The 18,606-nt window shown below is 40.9% G+C and overlaps 1 long non-coding RNA gene across 2 annotated transcripts in view; it reads right to left on the bottom strand.

Annotated features, from left to right (window-relative positions):
- Positions 1-18,606, bottom strand: part of LOC135199307 (uncharacterized) — a 761,114-nt gene that overhangs the window by 174,261 nt on the left and 568,247 nt on the right. For both annotated transcript variants that reach the window (XR_010311047.1, XR_010311046.1), the window contains exon 2: positions 14,938-15,066. This is a non-coding gene — a long non-coding RNA (uncharacterized LOC135199307). The remainder of the gene's footprint in view (positions 1-14,937; positions 15,067-18,606) is intronic.

The raw sequence follows: 18,606 nt of genomic DNA, 5'->3' as shown, positions 1-18,606 counted from the left end.
TTTTGTCCCTAGAGTCGCTCCCCATCCCTTCTCTGAAGCGTCTGAGAACAAGATTAGGTTTGGGTTCCGAACTTCTAGACAAGCCCTCGTTTCTTTTCTAAGGGAAAAATCACCACTTCAGATGATTCTTTACTTCCAGAGGAATACTGAAAGTGTCCGAAAGCTGTCCGTTCTTCCAACTCCAAATTCTTCTTAAGAAGAATTGAAGAGGGCGAAGGTGGAGTCTTCCTAGCGAAATGAACTGTTCTAGTGAGGAAAGGGTTCCCAGAAGACTTAACCACTCCTCACCGAACTCCGTTCTTTCTCTAGGAAGCTCGAGTTTTATTTTTTGTAATCCCCGAGCAATCCTTTCCTGGGACGGAAAAGCCCGAAAACCCCGAGAATCCATCCGAATGCCCCAAATAGACTAAGTTCTGACTGGGGATCATCTGCGATTTCTCGAGGTTCACGAGTAATCCTAACGTCTTCGCTAGGTTCAAAGTAGACTGTAGGTCCTCCAAACACCGTTTCTCTGACTTGGCCCGGATTAGCCAATCGTCGAGATACATTGAGATGTGTATCCCTTCTAAATGAAGCCATTTGGCCACGTTCCGCATCAGATACGTAAATACCTGAGGGGCGGTCGATAGGCCGAAGCACAAGGCCCTGAATTGGAAGATTTGTCCTTGAACAACATATCTTAGATATTTTCTTGACGATGGGTGAATCGGAACATGAAAGTAAGCATCCTGAAGGTCCAGGGATACCATTCAATCTCCCTGACGTAGGGAAGACAGAACTGAAGCTGAAGTCTCCATGGAGAACTTCTTTTTCTCCACGTACCTGTTCAGGACGCTTACATCTAGGACGGGTCTCCATCCCCCCGAAGCCTTTGGAACCAAGAAAAGGCGGTTGTAAAACCCCGGGGAGAAAGGATCTTGCACTAGCTCTATTGCATTCTTGTCCCTCATCGACACCACCGTCTGAAGTAGAGTCTCGTTCAGTCCAGGGTCCTTGTAACTCGTCGACAAATCCTTTGGAGATGTTACCAAGGAGGTCTGTCTACGAAGGGAATGATGTAACCCCTTCTGTAGGACAGACAGAGTCCAGGGATCTACTTCTTTTACGGACCAGGCATCCAGAAAGTATTGAAGTCTGGCCCCTACCTGTGCTTGGAGGACATGGCTGCTATTTGCTCTTTTAAAAAAAAGAGCGGAAGGAAGACCTCCCTCGGCTTGGTCGAAGGGTCTTCTCTCCGAGGTTGATCGAGTTGAAGGGGCTCCACGAAAGGGCACCACTGGAGTCCGAGCCACCTTCTTCTGAGTCTTAACTGCAGGTCTACTTTTCTTTGTAGATTGTACAAGAAGGTCCTGCGTAGCTTTTCCGACAAGGATCTCGCAACCATCCTTCACTAAAGATGAAGGAAACAGATGTTCTGACCGAGGTGCGCAATAATAGAGCGGGACCTCGAGAAGGGGAAACTCCTTTCGTCAGAAAGGAACTGTAAAGAGATCTTTTCTTTAAACATTCCAGATCCAAAAAGAGCCGCTAACTCCCACCAGAACCATCTTGCACAGCCTTATCCATGCAAGAATAGGACACTGTGCAAAGTTTCTGGATCTAGAAAGTCTGGCTCACTCGTCTCTTAGCCAGCACCCCAAGAGACCAATCCAAGAAGTTGAACACCTCTAAGACATGAAAATTCCCTTAAGGTGCTGATCTAATTCCAACATACTCCATGACGCCTTTGCTGAATTGAGAGACTGTCTTCTCACAGACTCTACAAGACTCGAGAAATCTGAATCTGCCGACGAAGGGAGCATCAATCCCAATCGCCTCTTGTTCTCTTATACCAAATGCCTCTTTTCCCCGTCAGTTTGGAGGGAGGAGAGCAATAAACCATTCTCAAAGTTTCCTTTTTAGATAAAAGCCACGAATCTAAAGACTGGAGGGCTTTCTTCATTGAGATCGACGGTTTTCATCTTTAAGAAAGCCGAGGATTTCGGGGTTTTTGTGCTCGAAAACAGAGATCTCGGCGAAGGAGGAGCTGCAGGACTAAGAGAATCCGCAAACTCCTCTAGAAGTAACGAGGCTAAAACTTTATAATTGGAAAGTCCCTCGTTAGTTGAAACTTCTTCTCAGAAATCTCTTCTAGTTCCAGGTTAGAAGGAGATCGCTCTTTCCTGACGATTCTCTATCAGGAGAAGCCGCTCCCATGGGAGGCGTCCTGCTTCTTGCTGGCGTCAACCGCTTAGGAGCGTCCTCGCGCTTGCCTGACGACTCTCTCCTGAGAGGTGTCCTGCTTCTTGTTGACGTCTCGCGCCTCGAAGCGTCCTGGCTCTTGCCTGGAGCTCGCTCCTGGGGACGTCCGCTTTCTGGTTTGACGTGACGCGCCTATCTTGACGCTCGCGCCTGGCTGACGTTTCACGTCTCGCAAACTCGACGCTCTTGTCTGGCGTCCTCGTGCCTGCGTTGACAGGAGAACGGATCCTGCTCGGCCTATGCAAGGCTGATGAATCCGATTCCAAATCAGAGGAAGACAAAATACTATGGCGAGTCTGAACCCTCGATAGCCTAGACTTTTAATAGGCAGGAAATCGTCTTTCCTTCTGGGAGGGTCTTTATACAGAACTCCCACAAGAGAAGTGATGGAATCCTGCATAGTGCGAAGGATTCTTTTAGTCTCTTTCATTATTGTCACCCTCTCGGTTGTTTAATTTACTGGATGGTCCTCTCTTGAAAACGCTCAGGACTAGAAGTAATCCTGGGTTCATCCAAACGTCTTTTAAGGGGGCGAGAAAAGATCCGCCGATCTCCACCCTCTTTTAGGTGAGGAATTCTCCACCCAGAGGAGGAGAAACACTCACGCAGAACGCTTTTTCTGTAACGTTCTCTGGCATTCTGTGGCGATACAGAAAATGCCAAAGGGACGTCTGGACTGTTGGGGATCCTCCACAACCTCCTTACGGCTTTCGACATTCCTTCCTCCTCTGGGCCGGCTTGGGAGCTTGAAAGAGGTCTAGGCCTGGGGAGCGTTGTGAAGACAATCAGACGCCCCCTCCACTGCACTGGGGACACTTATATCACTATCCACAGCAACTATAATCACACTGCTTACCTTCATAGGCCGCCATTTTGGTTTCATTTTCCGAAGGGCGGCTTTAAGATTCGCTATCTCAGATGCCGAATCTGTGTGTTCTAATAAAGGAGCAGGTACATTAGATGGGGAGCAGTAAAAGAGAAGAGGGATAATATTACTAATAACCCCGCTAGAACTAGATAAAGGTTTGGAAGAAGACCTCCTCACCCTGTTTCTTTCTAACTTCTTCACGTATGAGGTTAGAGATTTCCATTCTTCCTCACTCAAATCCTTGCATTCATTACAAAGTATTACCAAAAGAACATTCATACATCCTGCATTTCCTGCAAATAGTATGAGGATCAATCGATGCCTTCGGCATCCTAACTTTACAACCCACATTCACACACATTCTCACCACATTTCCAGAATCAGACATCATGTTGAAACAATCCAAATCAAATTCCAAAAACGGTCCACAATCGCGTATGCCAGTACAATCAATGCAAATACGTCACCGAGAAGTCCAAACGAAGATCAATTGCGATGCAAAATACGAATCCAGCCGGAGATACCCACAAACGATGTTGCCAGTATGGCCGACAGAAAAAATATGATAGAACATGGGGATGGTTTCCTAGTCCTGCCACCCAGCGGCAGGTAAGTAGATCACCTGACTACAGGTAGCGTCGTGCGCGAAATTCGAATTTCTGTCGGACGACGGAGTCAAATAGCTAAGTATATATCTGACAGGTAAGTTAAATGTATAAAACTTACATTTTATGTTTATACATAAATACATACTATGTACGTACTGAATGACTTTGTTACGTATGTGAAAATAATTCAGTCCCCCCATAAGTATTCAGTCATGCACGTTTTCTTTCATAATGTTACTATTTGAGACATCCATTTTCTTTTTACAGTGGAACAAATGGAAATGTGAAGTCACAACTACAAATGTCATTTTAAAGTATTATCCTACATCAAATATACCATTGAATGGTATTATTAATATCATTTTAAAGTAATCTTAAACATTTTACCATTAGAAATATATAAACAGCCCCCCCCCAATAGCAGAGAGAGAGAGAGAGGAGAGAGAGAGAGAGAGAGAGAGAGAGAGAGAGAGAGAGAGAGAGAGAGAGAGAAGGGAGGGTTGTCCTTATTTAAAAGAGTGAAGTGGACTAGATTATTGTACTTCTTTAAAATACTATCACATATGAATTTTGAATATAGTTATATTACTATATATTATTATGCAAAAATATTAATAAACATACACATGTACCATAGAAATTCTCTCATCTCAGTAAAAGAAGAGAGAGAGAGAGAGAGAGAGAGAGAGAGAGTTACATTATCGTAACCGATATGGCAGCACAGTTGTTGGACCCCAGCCAACTCGGCTTGCTACTGGAATTCTAGAGAGAGAGATGCGGGGGTAATGAGCATTTTCTTTCATTCTTCTTACGTAATTCTTTTTATTTATAAACGAAAACTAAAATTCTTGCTAATTTCAATTTAGTATTTTCTTTAATGAATTTATATCCATACATCGCTTTAAGAGAGAGAGAGAGAGAGAGAGAGAGAGAGAGAGAGAGAGAGAGAATTATCGTTAGTATTTGTAAAATACTTTCACATATGATTTTTGTAATTACAGTTATTATTATTATTATTTGAAAATATAATAAACATATTACGCATATATGTACCATAAAAATCTCTCATCAGTAAAACAGAGAGAGAGAGAGAGAGAGAGAGAGAGAGAGAGAGAGAGAGAGAGAAGAGAGAGAGAGAGAGAGAGAGAGAGAGAGAGAGAGAGAAGAGAGAAGAGAGAGAGAGAGAGAGAGAGAGAGAGAGAGAGAGAGAGAGAGAGAGAGAGAGAGAGAGAGAGAGAGAGAGAGAGAGAGAGAGAGAGACAGAGAGACAGAGAGAGAGAGAGAGAGAGAGAGAGAGAGAGAGAGAGGGGGGGTGGAAATTTCATGCCCACGTGAGGGCAGCCACAAATCAGCTCCCTTCCCCCCTCCGGTCACTTAACTTGATACATATATCTGAGTTTTTAGTACCTAGAGTTAGAGAAAGAATCTGACAGGGATTTCCTTCGTTCTTCCTATTTTTTTAATTTTTTAAATTTTTCTTTATAAGCTAAAAATCTTACTATTTCCATATGGTATTTTCTTTAATGAATTGATATTATTGCTGTATAAATTAATATATTTGATTTATTTATCATACAAAAAAACATACATCTTTGTAGTAGAGAGAGAGAGAGAGAGAATTATTATTTTTATTATGCGATATCATTTAAACTTATTAAACTTACTAATACAGTATTAATCAAAATTAATATTTGAAAATTAGTAAATCATTTTCATATCATAAAAATGTATTTAGTCATGAAAATAAACATTAAAATACACTAATTAGTGATTATTTTCGTCGGAAAATTCCGCGAATGGGCGAGTCCGTCCGCGAATAATTTCTAGATAGATTCCGAAGAAAAATCCGCGAATGTGTGAGTCCGCAAATCCGGAGAACGCGAATACGGGGGGAACACTGTATAACTAAACCAAAAACTGCCATAAGTTATTATGTAAAAACAAAAAAATATATACAACAAAAAAGAAAAAATAATATACAGGTACCAACCAAACGTAAAACAGGAAGACTACCTAATTCTGTCTGACGACCTGTCCTGCCATCACCAACGGGCCCAAGGAACGAAGGTCGCCTAGAACTAGAGAAATATCCCTCAAGTAAAAGGAAGCAAAAAACAGAATTACAATGCTAAGTTGACGCCTCAAGCACCTTGGCGACCGAGACGTTCTTCATAAAAACTGCTGATGTAGCAACTGCTCTAATACTGTGTGTTCTCGGCGTCTGGCCCTCACAGGCAGCCGAACCAGCAGTTTTAATATAATAAGATCTCTGAGAAAAAAGGATACACCATTCTTTGATATAGGTCTCTTGACATTTCAGAGTGAAACAAACAGATGACGGGGACGACCCTGAATGTCCTTCGTCCGGCGTAAATAGCATGAGAGCGCCCTAACAGGGCAAAGAACTAATTCCTCATTTAAATTACTGACAAAGTCGACCAGCGACTTCAGCACGATAGACCTGGGAATGGGATTATCAGACGATTCAGTCTTTGTGACAAATTTGGGAAGGTATGACAAAATCATGTCTTGTCCAGATCTAGCAACCAGAAAAGTGCGTGCATGCAGTTCACCCACCCTCTTGGCTGTAGCCAGCAAGACAAGGAAGTGTGGCTAAGAAGAGAGGTCCCTAAAATCGGCCGTATTCAGAGGCTCAAACAGAGGAAACTTAAAGACTTTAAGGACTTTATTAATGTCCCATGTCGGAGGAAAACACTGCAGACTAGGTCGGCCAACTGTCGCGCCACTTTGGGGAGAACCCTTTGTGCTTGGAGAATCTCCTGACAGTCTCCAGGCATGAAGATGAGCATGTGGAGCCTCTGATGGAACCGATGAAAATGGGGTTGTTAGAGAAGATCTGGTCTCTCTGTCAGACGAATGGGGGCTCCACCAGAGCTTCCAGTAGGTCGGGAAACCACTCCTTTTGTGGCCAGAAGGGGGTAATCAAGGCGAGATCCAGACGCTTGGTTGCTCTCACTTTGTTGAGGACTGACCTCACCAGAGCGAACGGAGGAAATGCATAGGGTTGAAGGTCCTTCCAGTCCTGCAAAAGAGCGTCTGTCCTGGCACTCTGAGGAGTCTGGTAAGAGGCAAAGATGATCTGGCACCTAAAATTCAGTGGGGTGGCAAATAGATCGACTGTGACAGGCCACTTCTTCCTGAGGCTGCCGAAGACTTCCTGGCAAGTGTCCATTCCGACCCTTCAACTTCGTTCAGTCTCGACAAGGCGTCTGCTAAGACATTGTGATGGCCCAGGATAAACTGAGGGACCAACATAATCCCCGTCTTCTGCCCAACACAGGATTGATTGCGCTTCTTGAGTGAGAAGGTCCGACTGTGTGCCATCTTCGTTTCTTAACCCTCTTACGCCGGAGCGGTAAATAAAAAATTGTCTCCAGTGTGCCGGATGGGTTTCGGAGTAAGCGCGGAAGCAGAAAAAATATTTTTTTCAAAAAATCACAGCGTGCTTAGTTTTCAAGATTTAGAGTTCATTTTTGGCTCCTTTTTTGTCATTGCCTGAAGTTTAGTATGCAACCTCAGAAATGAAAAAAATTATCATTATCATATATAAATAATGCGATATATGATAGCGCAAAAACGAAATTTCATATATAATTGTATTCAAATCACGCTGTGCGCCAAAACGGTGTGAAAGGTAACAAGTTACTTTTTTTTCGTTGTAATGTACACTAAATTGCAATCATTTTGGTATAACAACATTGTAAAAAAAACGATAAAAGCAACACACAGAAAATATTATCACAAAATAATGCATGAATTCGTAACGCGCGGATGTAAACAAATATTTTTTTCAAAAATTCACCATAAATCTAAATATTGTCCTAGAGACTTCCAATTTCTTTCAAAATGAAGACAAATGATTGAATATTACTATACTGTAAGAGTATTAGCTTACAATTGCAGTTTTCGACCATATCTGACGAGTTAAAGTTGACCGAATGTCGAATTTTTTTATATATATATATTTTTTATATGCAATTATTTCAGAAATAAGAAAAGCTACAACCTTCAAATATTTTTCGTTTTATTCTACATGAAATTGCGCACATTTTCATATATAAAACTCTATGAGATGCCTAATATGAAACGGAGCAAATATTCCGAGAATGGGACGTAGGTATTTCGGAGATTTGTGGCGGAGAATCCGCGCGCGGAGGGAAGGAAAGATTTTTTTTTAAATTCACCATAAATCTAAATATTTTGCTAGAGACTTCGAATTTGTTTCAAGATGAAGATAAATGACTGAATATTACTAGACTGTAAGAGTTTTAGCTTACAATTGCGTTTTTCGACCATTTCGGTAGAGTCAAAGTTGACCGAACGTGTTTTTTTTTCTATTTATCGTGATTTATATGCAAATATTTCAAAAATGAGAAAAGCTACAACCTTCAATTATTTATTGTTGTATTCTACATGAAATTGCGCACATTTTCATATATAAAAATTTATGTAACGGCTAATTTAAAATGGTGCAAACATTACCACAATCGCACGTATGATTTTTTCGGAAGAGTTACCGCCCGGACTTAAAGAAAATGTTATTTTTTTCATAAATTCACCATAAATCGAAATATTGTGCTAGAGACTTCCAATTTGTTGCAAAAAGAAGGTAAATGCTTAAATATTACTAGAATATAAGCGTTTTAGCTTACAATTGCGTTTTTCGACCATTTCGGTAGAGTCAAAGTTGACCGAAGGTTGAAATTTTGGCAATTATTGTTATATGAAAATATCTCAAAACTGATAAAAGCTACAACCATGGGTTGTTTTTAGTTGTATTGTGCATGAAATTGTGCACATTTCCATATATAAAACTTTATATAACGGCTAATTTTAAAATGGCGCAAACATTACCACAATAGCACGTATGATTTTTTTCGGAAGTTACCGCACGGACGTAAGGAAAAAGTTTTTTCATAAATTCACCATAAATCGAAATATTGTGCTAGAGACTTCCAATTAGTTGCACAATTAAGGTAAATGATTGAATATTACTAGAATACAAGCGTTTTAGCTTACAATTGCGTTTTTCGACCATTTCGGTAGAGTCAAAGTTGACGGAAGGTTGAAAAATTTTGGCAATTATCGTTATTTATATGAAAATATCTCAAAACTGATAAAAGCTCCAATCATGAGTATTTTATTGTTGTATTCTACATAAAAATGCACACATTTTCATATATAATACTTCATGTAACAGCTAATTTACAATGGTACAAAAATTATGTCAAAGTGACGAAATAATTTCCGAGATGTGTCAGATACTTTTTAGTGTGGCAAGAAAGAAATTCGCGCTTGCGCGCCTGCGTAACGATTGTAAACAAAACAACACCTTGATCCGTGAACTCCCAGCATCCCCCAAGGCGCGTGATTCAAAAGTTTTAGACTGTAGGGCCTATAAGTATTTTCCGCGTTGAATTTTAAAAAAAAACTTGTAAGTCGACATAAAATATGTCCAGTCGGCACACAGGAGACAAAAAATTTTGACGTAAAATACGTTCAGTCGGCGTAAGAGGGTTAAGTACGAGACTGCTGTGGTGTTGTCGACGAAGATCGCGACAACCGACTCCAACAGTTGATCCTGAAGTGAAAGAAGGCCTAGGTACACTGCCCTTAGTTCCTTCCAATTTATTGACATGATCCTCTCTTCCTCTGACCAAAGGCCCGAAGCGGCTTCGGAGCCCAGGTGCGCGCCCTAACCTTGATCAGAGTCGTCTGACCAAAACATTAAGTCCGGCGGAACTGAAAAGAAATGTCCCTGACTGAGGCGGTGGGTGAACTTGCATCCACCAACAGAGATCCTTCCAACATTGTGGAGAGGAGGAGACTATCGTGTCCTCTGAAACTAAATCCCACGACTGGCGAAGTGTCGACTGAAGGGACCTCATTCTGAGACGACCTCTGGGAACCAGTTGGATGAGGGATGAATAATGGCCCAGGAGAGTCCTCCAAAGAGAAACTGGCTGCATTACGGAGGATAAAAATTCTTTGACCAGACTTAGAAGCTTGTCTATCCATTTCGGAGCGGGAGAAGCCCTCAAAATCTGGGAATTCAAAACAATCCCCAGATAAGTCATGATCTGGCAAGGGATTAGACTGGACTTGTTGAAGTTGATATGAATGCCCAACTTGACACAAAGAGACAGAAATATCTCCCTCGACCGGAGACATTTCTCTAGAGATTCGGCCTGGACTAACCATTCGTCCAGATATCGAAGCATCCTACATTTAACTGATGCAGAATAACCGAAACAAAAGCCATCACCCGAGAAGAGACCTGTGGAGCAGTGGTGAGGCCGAAACCAAGGGTCTTGAACTGGAAAACTCCCGAGTCCATGAAAAACCAAAGGTAAGGTCTGCTCTTCGGATGGATGGGGATTTGCAGATAAGCATCCTGCAGATCTATGGAAATCATCCAGTCCCCCATCCTGATGGATGAAAGAAGTCTGAAGTCTCCATTCAGAACTTGGACTTTAGAATGAACTTGTTCAAGACCGAAAGATCTATGATGGGGCGCCAGGCACCCGAGGCTTTTAGATCTACAACACCCGCGAGTAAAACCCAGGAGAAGGAGGAGCTCCCTCTAGGGCATCCTTCTCCAAGAGAGCCGAAAGCTCCTTCTCCAAGGCTTGACCCCTGATTGAGTGCGGGGAATAACCTCTGAACTTGAGAGGACGATTGGAAAGTGAAGGTCTGGAAACAAAAGGGAACTCGCAGCCTACCTTCAGGACCTCCACCACCCAAGCATCCACTGCTCTCTCCTGCCAAGCTGACCAATGGCGAGAGACAAGCTCCTACTGTAGTCTACGGGCGAGGTAATGTCTCCTACTTCCGAAAATTCTTACGTAGAAGCAAGGAGAAAAAGGTGGTACACCTGGAGGTTGAGCTCTTCCCCTGCCCTTAGAGCCACGCCAAGAACCTCTCCTGCATTTCAGTGAGCACCAGAGGAGGAAGCAGAGGTGCCAGAAACCTGAGATGTACACTGGTAAAACGAGCCAGAAGGAGGAGGTTGTTGGGCTGGAGCAGAAGGTACACATCTGGCACTAAATTTACGCTTACTCCTTAAAGGAACGGGAGGAAGACCAGAGGAAAAAGCCCTTGATAAGGGCCAGTGAGCTTTGGAAGAGGCATCACCTTGATGTTCCTTCAAAACCTCAGACACATCAAATAGGGAATCGCCAAAAGGAGAAGAGGACAACAAATGGTTTCTCTGAATCTCCGATACAGAGGAGGGTAACTGCGACAAATACAGGCTATGCCTTAGAGAAACAAGAAAGGCCTGCATTGAAGCAGCAAGCTCATTCTGATGTACAGAAGCAAATGAAATAGACGAGCAGAATTTCTCAAAAAGAGGAGCATCGGGAGGAACAAACCCGGAGTCCTTGATATACATTAAAAGGCCTCCAAGGACCCACACATTGAAGGATTGAGCTTCTTGTAAGGGGCTCATAACAGACTCCATGGCAATAACGTCTTCGATTGAGACCGAGACCGAAGCCTTGGAAAGCAAAGGTTGACCCCAAAGTCGACAAAATCAGGATTTGGTTTGGGGGGTCGAGAGTATGAAGTGTCATCCGCCACCTGATAAACTCCTCTCCGGTGTCGTAGAAGAGAAGAGAGCTTCCTCTTCCCTTCCCCAATCACCTTCGAAAGTTTAGTGACGACATCCGCCCTCACTCTCGCGAACCTCTGAGCAAGGGAAAAACTTAAAAATTCCTGCAACCAGGAAGGACCGTCAAGAAAAATCCCTTCTGTAATACAACGAGGCAGAGGCTGCTTCTGCTTAGGCCTCACCTGAGGAAGAAAACTCAAAATTAAATCAAAAAGTTTCTTGAACTTGGCATCATGACCGCCATTCACAGAAAACATCATATCAACACGAATCACGTCAATCATCATCATCATCATCATCATCAGATCAATCCGTCCAAGATCCTAACTGAGAAACTTCCCTGAAGTAAGATCCTGACGACTAGCTATCTTAGGTCTAACACTAATACCCCTCCCCCCCTTCTCCTAAATAAGCGCCCTTTGGCATTGTTACGGGACTAACAGGGGACATATTGGTTAAAGAATCGTCAGGCACCTGCCCAGACAGGATCCCCCCTAGGCCTTCGCCACGACGGGGTTCACAAGCCGGGGTATCTGTCCCACCGTTACCCATGGTGCTGTTGACAGGTACCTGACGAGGAGCTGAAAATGAATCTGAAAAGTGTTAGACATTCTAGTAAAAGCTTCTTCAAAATTCTCTGACAGCTTGTTAAACTTAGCTGAAATGTCTCTATCTAGGTAAACTAAGCTGTAATTTTTCAAACTTTTTTTTCCAACTAGTTTCCATCACCAAAACCTTTGAATCAACATCAGAAACGACTTCACTATTTACCATTTGTACACGTGGCAAAGCATCAATTAATTCGGAATCGGAATCACACGATACCGAAACCGAAGAGCCAGAACCATGAGCGCACAAATCAAGGAAATCATTAGATACAGGTCTAGCTACCAATTTCTTTTTCTCCTTAATAAATCTGTTACGCTGCAAGATTCTTTGATGTTTCATATAGGCTAAGTCGTCAAGTCTTCGTCAGACCAAGGCTTACATAAGTCACAACGATAAGTCAAGTCACAAACCTGTCCACGATAAAAGCTACAGTCATGGGGTTCATACTCCTTGCTACTCATCCTTGTCCCACAAGCCGGGCAATTCCTGATGTTGCTGGCAGAAAGAAGCATCGAATTATCTTGGCAATCCATTGGACTGTTGGACAGGTCACGTAATTCCGGGTCGCGCAAAATTTCGTAATATAATATAAATACCACAATAGAAATAAAAGTTAATTCACTATTTCGTGGATGTTATACGTGAGTGGTAATTAACAAAGTTGCATAAACAATTAATGTAAGCTTTAAAGGCACAAAAAGGTTTAGGAAATTTATAAAGAGCGGCCGTGATGTAAACAACACGGCCGCTCGTTAACAACTGATTTTCAGGGAAGGTTTTGTAACTGTCAACGGCAGCGTTGCCAACTGGCGGACAGAATAGGAGGTAACTGGGTTGCCAATGTGGTAAATTTTGGTGCGGTTTTTGGGGATTTAGGGCTAGATAAATTATATAATGGTAATTTTATTAATCTACAAATTTCTACACTATAAAAACCCCATCAGAAGTGAATGCTTTAACCAAGACAAAAATATAAAACAAAAGGCTAAGATGCTCCAAAGTCGACTGTGCAAATCCATGCAGTCCATGACAGTTAGTATTGTACAATGTGATCCAAGTGATTGGCCTCAAGGTGTGATGATAAGAGGTCAATTTTTGTACACTATTCCACATATATAGCAAACCTGTTCTAAAATATCTTCAATAAGATTAAAATTACGTACAGTATCAACAGGACACAGTATGCATAAGAAGGAGATAGCTGACAGAAAAGCAAGAAATGATTGGTAAAATAGCATTACAGTAGTACTGTTTTTGACTGCTGATTTGAACATAGCTTATAAAATGTACAGCTATATTGTATTATTAGTGAAACAACATGTTATCAAGCATTCGAAGTCTTGAAGACAGTATGGAATCCCCAATGATGCAATTAAACTAAGCTCACCCTAAAGTTCCATTGGCCATTCTGTCATTTTGACTCCAGACCCCAATCAAAAACAACTTGATCAGGGAACGAGTCAGTAACCAGTTAGGCTTCAGAAAATGCACATTTAAAACATCTTTCACTGTGATAAAAAATGAGGCACCTTATGCCATGCTCTCAAGGACAATGTGTCTTGTGTCAAAAGGCTTTCAATAAGGCTATTTCATTTTGAGAGCCCCATAAGGGGTCACCTACACAACCTGTTAATAAATGAAAACTAAAGATAGAGTAGCAAAGATGCTATTGTCTCAAAATGCTATTCTACCCAACTTTAGATAAAAACACCAAATGCAGAAAATACAAGATCCTGAAATGCCACTGTACTCAAAAATAAAATTGAATAATTATAAAGGATTGCAACAGAGCTGTCTTTCAATTCCAAATCCAAACAAGGGATGAATGGGTCCTCAATTCTGTCTGCAACCTTCTAGCAACCCCATGAGGTTTCTTGTACAAAAGAAAGTTTTGCAATCACTTTGTCAGAACTGCTTTGTTAGGTACCCTGACTAAATCAATCCAACTAACAAACGTATTTCATCTAAAAATTTACCAGCATGCTAAAGTACGGCAGCCATTTAACTACAGGAGCTCATCCTCCTTTCCCACTACTGGAGGCTTTGAGGGACTGATTGCACCCTCCAAAGATGGACAATGGGGGGTCACGACATCCATTGGCAATGAACACTTAGGACAGGAAATGTGTCCCTAGATATTTTGCAATTGTAAAATGGGTAGTATGGAGAGTGGATCCCCTGTATTTGTGTTCTCCAGATTCACGGACTCTCACATTCATGGATTACTCTCTAGAACATTTCCTCCCATTATTCGTGGAAAATTTGCCTATTCGCAGTATTTTTCTATGAGAAGTATTCACAAAATCCTGGGTTTTTGTTTTTTTTATTGATTTCAGCATAAAACGCAATTTTTGTTATAAAACTATTAGAAAAATTTGTAGTGGGTTTTTCTTGAGTTTTAACTAACAAAATACATAGGTGGTTTTATACATTTTTATAAAGGTTCCAACTATTTGTGGGGGAGTCTGGTACGCATCCCCGCAAATACGGGGGGGGACCACTGTATGTAGGGGTGACAGGGATGTTCAATATTACTTGGTGGGGTCAGGGGAAAAAAAAAGACCCAAAAAATGCTCAGGTCAGGTACCACCTTAAGTTAGGTTAGGAGCATAAGGTCTGTTTACATCTGGATACGGCATCTAGGAAAGGATGGCATTATTCCTCATGCCTACCCATCTCCCTTCTCTACATCAAGACAGCAAAATTAAAAAAAGGTAACCAACCTCATCCCTTTTCTCTGATTTCTGATTCTGACAAATCTCATGGGTATCTAAGGACTGACAATATAACATCATCTTTAGATTTGTAAAGTACTATAAGAGGATTAAATTCTCATTTTATTCTTTTACATTTTAACTTTTCAACCACTGTCTACCTAGCTCTTCTAATTCCCTCAACAGGCTTCTTCCAAAGTAATCTGCAACACAATCATACCTGCAGTTGGAATATAAATAATTTAAAAGGGAAGAAAAACTTACTACAGGCATTTCGCAAATAAGGTCGAAAACTGCAGAGCAAAGTTCCCGGAAATTTGAAGGCCCATTTCGCTAACGCCGAAGAATATGTATTCAGGTGACACCCATATCATACTTTGTCTTAGGATATACCTGAAATAAAAAAAGTGGAAACTTTCAGTCTTCTTCAAATAATAAGAAAATTGGATTATTCTTCAAAATAAACAGCAGAGAATAAGGATTTCAGTTCAATTTTCAATCTAAACTAAACCTAAAGCAGATAATGTCTATATCATTACAATAGTTTACCAATACCAAGCAATAACATTAGAATCATAAGGTCTGCCCAAAGAACTCAAAACAGGAATAAGAATTGGAAATAGGAGCTGGGCCAAGGTTAAGTTTGACAACTTATAATGAGGAGAATAAGAGGGAATGAACATGATGGAATAAAATTCAACAGGTAACATTTGACACACATGTCAATTATAAAGGCAATTCTCCCTACAACTAGAATGGAATGGAATGCATACAAGATTTTGGCCAAAGGCCAAGCACTGGGACCTTTGAGGTCACAGTGCAGAAAAGGAAATTGCTTCACAGTCGTACCATGCAACAATTGTTAGGAGTGTGTGTTTAGTAAGATGGAAGAGAGAGAATGAATGGAGGTAGTCTAGAGTAAAAGGAATGAGAAAGAGGTTCCAGCTAAGAAAGGGACACTGCAAAGAACCTTAGGGTAGTTTGCATATCTGCGGTAAGCAGTTACAGCTCCTATCTATGTAACCAGTTGATCTTAATCCTGAGGCTAGCATGTGCAGTGAAACAATACCTCTTGCCAAGAATATATAAATATGTGGATAAGGTGCGAAGCGCAGTTCCGCTACGTTCTTACTGACAGCAAACATCAACAAGAAAATCGGCGGTCCGCAGATATGTACTCTCTCGCAGCTATGTACTCGCTCCGAACCTTAAACAATGCCTAATTTGCACCATCATCAACACTATAAACAAAAACAGTACTACTTCCAATATACAATCTACCCCCCAGCTGACCTATATAAGCATTACTATACTCGGTTTTTTTCCATCTGTCCACCCGCCTGTGGTGTTTGCGTATGGTAACACTGCTTGCCAGGCTTTGGATAGTTACATTCAGCTTACATTTAACAATTATAATATCATCCTATTTCGAATATTAGCGGTGTAATTCGCATACAGTAAATTATTAAAACACTTTTCAGTTACAAATGTACACCCAGATATCCTTTTATTTACCTAAAACTTACACATAGCGTAACTACCTAAAGCCCAGGACGCAGTGTTACCATACGCAAACACCATAGGCAGGTGGACAAATGGAAAAAAACCGAGTATAGTATCTACTAGATCTCAAAAAACAGTGACAAACATCAAACCCCATTGCATGCTTTAGATTTGGATGAATTTACAACAATTCGTACTACTACGTACATCCTTGTAGCATGTGTAAATCTTATAGTATTCCTCAATACTACAGAAAATATAACACATACTGTACTACATTGTATGTAATCATATGATGGGACTTTCACATAAATTTCTAAGCATTCTGCTCCTTTAGTTGTTCCGAATTATTACTGTTGAAAAACATATCTGACAGTTTAGAAAGTGAAACTGGATAATAGTCAACAGTTCAACAAGCATTTACATCAAACCACAGGCCACAAAAGAATCTAAATTAATTGAAAAAAACGAAACTTACTGATAACTTGGCAGAAATCTACAACGCAGTTCCTACAATATGCTAATTAACTGTACAGGCAGTCCCGGTTATCGGCGGGGGTTCCGTTCCCGATGGGCTGACGATAACCCTAAACCATCATTAACCGATACTCAGCGATTTATGGCACCGATAACCAGTTGTTGGTGCCATAAGCACCATTATGGCGTCTCTGTTTGGTATGTTATGGCGCCGTTAACTAGAACTCAGCCTGTTATAGCGCCATAAAGCACAGATTTTATGGCGCTAACCAGATCGCCAATATCCGGGGACTGCCTGTATATAAACTGGCTACAATATAATGACAATATTCATGAACTGTTGAGAACACTCACAAACCCAAAGACATACAGTTTAGGTTAGGAAATAACCTTTTCCTTGTGTAATCACCTTAGTTCAAGAGTACAGTAGTACTCTTAAAAGTTTTACTAAGCATAACTTTAATAAAGGAAAAATCTAGATCTATTTCCATGGCTGGACATTGAGAATACAGCTCCCATGTGATACAGCCACACAAAGATATCCCTGATTAATATAATTTTTTGCCTGAAGAATATAGAAAAAGTGCAGGCGAGACAATTTGATAAACCTATCAAGAAAATGAGAATTTTGTCGTCTTTTATTGTTTTACTTTCACTACAAGGGGCTGGTACTGAACAGGGCTCCCATGGAGCTTCTGCCTCAGTGGATGAGTGTAAAAACAAACTCCCATGACTAAATTTCTCATTACCTCAGTAGATTTCTCAGATAATCTCACCTGCACTGCATTACCATTACACCCTTCTCTACATGTTGACCCACAAATAGTTTTCACCATTACTTACTCTTTACCACAAGGCTACTCAACCAGCCAACAGTGCATTCAGTAGTATAAGGATACCATGTATCACTTGTGTATGCTTTGTTCAGCCTTCAGCTCAAGACTGGTTTGAAACACTGATTAGGACACAAAATTATCCCTAATAGGGCGGGGTGTCCTACAATACTGAAAATTACCTACTTCCTGCTGCCATGCAAATCAAACTATCTTAAGCTGACCAGATGTCTACTTCAGGCAGGACAGTCCTGTTTTTGAGCAGTATGTCCTTCGTTCTGCGCCACCTCAAGCACGACGTTAATTTGCCTTCTTTGGGGCCTGTCTGAAACAAACCAGTTTTTTTCAACAATGAAAGCTGGAGAAATGATAGAAACCATCTGCAAGTGGACTCAATTAGAGCAGAGCTCCAAATCTGTAACAGCTTCTCAGAAGTGTCCAGCCATGTAAGAAAGACTCCTCGCCAACCTAAAACTCTCCTAGATGGTACTACTCCCTTTCAATTCTTTATACTGTGTGAATATATGTATCGTGTAACATACAGGGTGTTCATAAGTCCCAGTACCATTACAAGTATTTATTGCTCAAAAAACATATGTCACAGAAACTGTATAACATAGAGTAATGCAGTTTTTTTTAGAATGTTCTACTTTCCCCTTTCCTCTAGTTACATTCTTCTGAGCAATAAATACTCGTAATGGTACTGGGACTTTATAGACACCCTCTTCATTTCATTATAGTGATAGGCTATTTGACAAACACTAAGTATATTTTGTACATATTATAAGCTATACAACTTTTTTATATTTCAACTCCTCATTCAACATGCTTAATATAGGTAAAAGTATGTGCTGGCAAAATTAAAAAAAAAAAAAAAAAAACTTTGGAAATGGCCAGCCTAGTTGCACTAATGAATCAACTGTTGGGAAAGGGTGGAAAGTACATAGTAAGGTGGAAGACTAAAAGGAGGTACAGTAAAATGGACTGACCGGTGTGTATTACCAAAGGGGGGTATAGTAGTAGCATGGCCCTCAAGCAAAACAGCAACACTATACCTATTGAGGCTGATCGTAACTATCCTATATCACTATCAAGAAAACAATCGTCACTATATCTGTCA

The sequence above is a fragment of the Macrobrachium nipponense genome, chromosome 25 (genome assembly GCF_015104395.2).
Source record: "Macrobrachium nipponense isolate FS-2020 chromosome 25, ASM1510439v2, whole genome shotgun sequence".
NCBI lineage: Eukaryota > Metazoa > Arthropoda > Malacostraca > Decapoda > Palaemonidae > Macrobrachium > Macrobrachium nipponense.
Note: the sequence above shows the minus strand (reverse complement) of the source record. Positions and strands in the feature narration are given on the sequence as shown.